The following is a 5227-nucleotide window of genomic DNA, read 5'->3' as shown; positions in this document are numbered from 1 at the left end:
GATTCTGTTCTCTCCTCCCTTTACAAACCTCCCTGCAGCAAGCAACCCATGTTAGATTGCCAAACGTTCATGCATATCTTGGTCAAGCTTGCCTAACCCTGCAATCACGTGTCTGCTGATGTTTGTAATCTTTCTCCAGGCTTGGAGTGTACGTGATGGTGGACAAGCCATCAGCATCCTCTAAGAGGCTGTGGTTTGGCTTGCTCTGCATAGGGAAAATGCCCCAAAGAAAAGGCTTGGAGAACCACACCGTTGGATCTGGATTCATTCTCCTGGGACCTTCTGAGCACTCCAGCCTGCAGGGCCTGTGCTTCACCATATTGCTGCTCATCTACCTCGTGGCTCTCACAGGGAACAGCCTGATTGCACTCATCACAGTGCTGGACTCAAGCCTCCACAGCCCCATGTATTTCTTCCTGAGGAACCTGTCCTTCCTGGAGATCTGCTCCACGTCAGTCACTCTGCCAAAAATGCTGGTGGGTTTCCTGATGGAAGACGGCAGGATCTCCTTGCTTGGCTGTGCTGCCCAGCTCTATTTCCTGGTTTTGTTGGGCAGCATCGAATGCCTTCTCCTGGCTGCCATGGCCTACGACCGCTACATAGCCATCTGTGACCCCCTGCACTACACCCTCATCATGAGCAGGGGTGTCTGTCTGCATCAGACTGCTGGTGGGGTCATGGGTGGTCGTCGTACCAGTGCAAGTAGGACAGACCTACCAGGTGTTCACTTTGCCCTTCTGTGCATCCCTGGACCTTCGCCACTTTTTCTGGGATGTCCCCCCTCTGCTGGAACTGGCCTGTGCAGACACTTTCTGGAACCAAGTGATGCTGTACACCATCATCCTGGTCTTTGCGATCCTTCCCTTCTCCTTCATAGTTATTTCTTACATGAAAATTATCAGGGCAATTCTGAGAATACCTTCGGTTCTGGGCAGACACAAAGCCTTTTCCACCTGCTCTTCACACCTCGCGGTGGTGACGCTCTTCTATGGCTCAGCCACAATCGTCTACTTAAAGCGACGGTCAAGGGATTCTGTAGACCCTGACAAGTACCTTGCCCTGTTCTACACAATTGTGACCCCCATGTTTAAGCCTGAGGAACAAGGAAGTGAGAATTGCCTTGAAGAGACTCCTATGGACAAAGTGATACTACAGAGTATGTAAAATAGCCCCAAATAGTCCCAAATGCCCCACTGGGGTACGTGGTTGTCTGAAAAAAGGCATCCCACATTTGCCCCAAAAAACCCCACATGTCCAGCCTGGCTTCCATCCTCCTCAAGAAGGGGGAAGGTGGCCTGAGCCATTCCTGGTATGTCATGCCCCACCATGATTAATGCAAACAGCTCCTTCAAGCTCTGTCTGACCAATGTAAAGTTAAAGGGAAATAGCCGAATCGTGGTCAGCAGTCAAGGAGGCCCAAAGGTGACACAACCGATGAAGAGATGACTACCCTCAGGTTTGAGAAATCACTTGCTAGACCCCATGGACTGTCTAGAGTGTCACCGCATGGAATCAACCTAAAAACATTAAAAGTCATGAAGGTCATCTTCCCCTGCTATGATGTCTTGCACTGAGTTGTGTAATGCTTCACTAACTTGACAGAAAGAATAAAAAAAAAAGTCACCGGGGGGAAAGTCCAGCACTGGGATAGAGTCCCAGGGACCCATGGAGTGTCTTTTTGCCATGGTTTAATACCAGTCGGCAACTAAGCACCACACAGCAGCTTGCTCACTCCCCACCCTGGTGGGACAGGAGAGACTCGGAAGGGTAAAAGTGAGAAAACTGGGGGGCTGAGATAAAGGCAGTTTATTAGGTAAAGCAAAAGCCGTGCACACAAGCAAAGCAAAACAAGGAATTCCTCCATCACTTCCCATCAGCAGGCAGGTGTTCAGCCATCTCCAGGAAAGCAGGGCTCCATCACGCGCAATGGTTACTTGGGAAGACACACACCGTCACTCCCAATGCCCTCTCCTTCCTTCTTTTTCCACCAGCTTTTATGGCTCAACACGATGTCATATGGTATGGAATATCCCTTGGTCAGGTGAGGTCAGCTGTCCCAGCCGTGTCCCCTCCAAACTTCTTGTGCACCCCCAGCCTCCTCACTGGTGGGGCGGGGTGAGGAGCAGAAGAGGCCTTGACATCGTGCAAGCACTGCTCAGCAGTAACTAAACCATCCCTGTGTTATCAACACTGTTTTCAGCACACATCCAAAACGCAGCCCCATGCAAGCTACTACGGAGAAAATTAACTCCGTCCCAGCCAAAACCAGCACACGCATTTATGTGCTGAATCTGCTTTGCCAGTCTGAAACTGTCTCTTTAAAAAATGAGCCAGTGGGGGGTTGTAGCCCAAATGCCTATGCAGCATGAAGTGGGTTTCCCCAAACGGAGCAGCTTTGCACAATGTCTGCTCCACGAGGGGAAATATCTCAGCCTGCAATTGCAAATGGCTGATGCTGTGGAGGACAAATGTGTTTCCTGAGACAATATTCGATAAGCAAACAATACAAAAAGATTGGGAAGGTGAATGGGTAGGACAGAAACAGGAAAATTGCCCATCCACTGGAGCTCTGCAGAAGGAGGCTGGAGTGGTGCCCAGCATGAGGTGCTACAGTGGGATCAGCACCTAGACAAGACTTTTGTAGGGAAGGCTTTGCAAAGGAATAGCCTGACCTCACCCACCTGAAAAATAGACCCCGGGCAGCGTATTGAAGTGATGGTGAGATATGTCCCGGGGTAAAAGACCTTTGATGAGAGAAGGCTGGAGAGCTTTGGGTTGCAGAGATTGGAGGTAGTCCTCTGGCAATCTGAGTAGACTAAGCTTTGGAAAGGAGGAAAATAAAGAAGCTCTCAAGGATGTTTAAGGAATTAGTGGTCCTGTCACTAATAACACGAACAGCACAGTGCTGTAAGGAATTCCTTCTTTTTCTTCATTAGGATTAATCAAAGCACTTCAATTTCATTCCCAACATTCATTTCTACTTTACAAAAGAGCCATAAGTTCTCAGCAGTTAGCCTCTGGCATGAAGTTCTTAAAACGCAGTGCTGCTTCTCTCACTGTTACCATTTCAATATTACACTTCTTAGACAGTATTGCCCTTAAATTATCCCTGCTTCATCTCTCTCCTCCCTGTTGTGTGGAGGAGAGGGAGGTGGAAGAGGGGAGCTGTTGCTTTTTTAGCCACAGGCGGCCAAGGGACAGACCCCAGCTTATGCAAAAGCACAAAGGAAGACAACATTTCCACGTGGTGTACGCTAACACAACACCGCTACCTGCATTTCCAGTCTCTGATGTCCTAACTGTGCGGCAGGGAACCTGGAAGCTCTGAGCTCCCTTCATCTGCCCTGCAATTCAGCATGTAAAATGAAACTAACCTCCTCAAAGAGATTCTTCTGGTTCTCTTCAGAACCTACAGCACCACATTTGCCAGGAGACTGGCCAGGACAGGGAAAGTGGACTCGCATTCCTCTGCACAGAAAGCTTAGGTGTTCCTGGGAAGCTCGGGAGGCATGGCATACCGATTCCTGGGTTCAAGGAGCCGCTCAAAGGCTTTGTGTCCATTTCCATAACGGTGGATTCAATGCCTGGCACACGTGCAGCCTCTGTACTGGGATGCTGATGTCTATGGAGCAACCTGCTCCGACCTCCGAGCTGGCCCTGCTTGGAACCAAAGGTAGAACTAGAGACCTCCTGAGTACAGGAGCATTCCACCCTGAATCGTCCTATGACCCCCTGCTGCAGAGACCCCCACCTCCAGCTGAATCCTTTCTCCTGGGGCACACTGCAAGGCACAGGCTTATGGAAGGGTTGTTGGGAAAGGGAGCGCTGGGATCTCTGGTCCAGCCTCCCAGCAAAGGGTGGGGTATCGCCAGTCCCACAGTCAGCTTGGCTGGAAACTGAAGACCTCCAAAGATGGAGATCACAGAGAGTTCTGGGTGTCCTGCTGCCGTCAGCAGCACCCTCTGTTCACTCTTTCTGAAGGCCCAGTGTGAAGGTCCCAGGAGGAAACTTGTGGCTGTTGCCTCTGCCAGGATTCAGCTGCCTTTGAGTGCCCTGCTCCTCACCTTCAGCAGACTAAAGAGACCCAGTTCCTTCTGCCTCTCCACACGGCTCGTGCTTTAGGCCCCAACTCTCATCATGACAAACTGCCTCTGGACATTCTCCAGTTTCTCCATCCACCTTTCAAAATGGGAAACCCACTGGCTCATATGGCATCCATCATAACCCCATGCCCTTCTCCTCAGGACACTCCTCAGCCAGGCACGTCATGGTCCTCATGCATGCGGTTTATTCTGCTCCAGATGCAGACCTTGCCTTTCTGTTGGCCAAAGGCGCGAGGGTGTGAAGGTCCCTCTGGCCTGAAACTCCCACATGTCAGCATTCGAGATTTGTGGGTCAATGCCTCCAGCAGCATAGCAATATGGGGATTTCTCTCCTGCCAAGTATCAATAATTGTTCCCTATTCCTCTGCCAGGGCAATGCCCTGGACCTGTTCCGACATGAAATCACCCAGGTCCTCAGGCTCCCCTGCTCAGATGTCCACCTCAGTGAGGCTGGGTTTATTGTGGTTAGTGCCTGTTTAGCATTTGGTGTTTTGTTTTCATCGTGGTGTCCTGTGTGCAGATCTTCAGGGCCGTGCTGAGGATCCCCTCTGAGCAGGGACGGCACAAAGCCTTTTCCACATGCCTCCCTCACCTGGCCGTGGTCTCCCTGTTTAGCAGCAGTACCGTGTTTGCCCACCTGAAGTCCCCCCAATCTCCTCCCCATCTCTGGATCTGGTGGTAGCTGTTCTGTACTCTGTGGTACCTCCAGTAGTGACACACTATTTACAGCATGAGGAACCGGGAGCTCAAGGATGCCCTTGAGAAAATGATTCCAAGGACATTTTGCTACAGTGACAGAATTACCACCTCTGTCCACAAATGATTCCCAGTGTATCTGATTCCAGCTTTTGTTTGTTTGTTTGTTGTGAGGTTGGGTTTTTGGGGTTTTTTTTTGGTTTGGTTTCATTTGGTTTAAATATCATTATAATATCATTATAATTATCATGCTGTTGATATTTTTCATTCACGGTTTTTATGTTTCTTTCTTCACAAATATTTGCATTTACGTCACTGTATCTGAGTCATGTACCAACTTTGCATGTATAAGTGAGCCTGGCTGCCTTTATAAAAGTATGTTCAACACTGCTCAGAGTTAGCGTGACTCGTAGCATCTTGATAATACC

The 5227-nt window shown here is 49.7% G+C and overlaps 1 pseudogene; it reads left to right on the top strand.

Moving 5' to 3' along the window:
* The first annotated feature begins 155 nt into the window (after positions 1 to 155).
* LOC129199041 (olfactory receptor 10AG1-like) lies at positions 156 to 4926 on the top strand (annotated as a pseudogene).
* Positions 4927 to 5227: the final 301 nt, after the last annotated feature.

This window comes from Grus americana, chromosome 39 (assembly GCF_028858705.1).
Source record: "Grus americana isolate bGruAme1 chromosome 39, bGruAme1.mat, whole genome shotgun sequence".
Classification (NCBI taxonomy): Eukaryota; Metazoa; Chordata; class Aves; order Gruiformes; family Gruidae; genus Grus; species Grus americana.
This window is presented reverse-complemented; position numbering and strand designations above follow the sequence as displayed.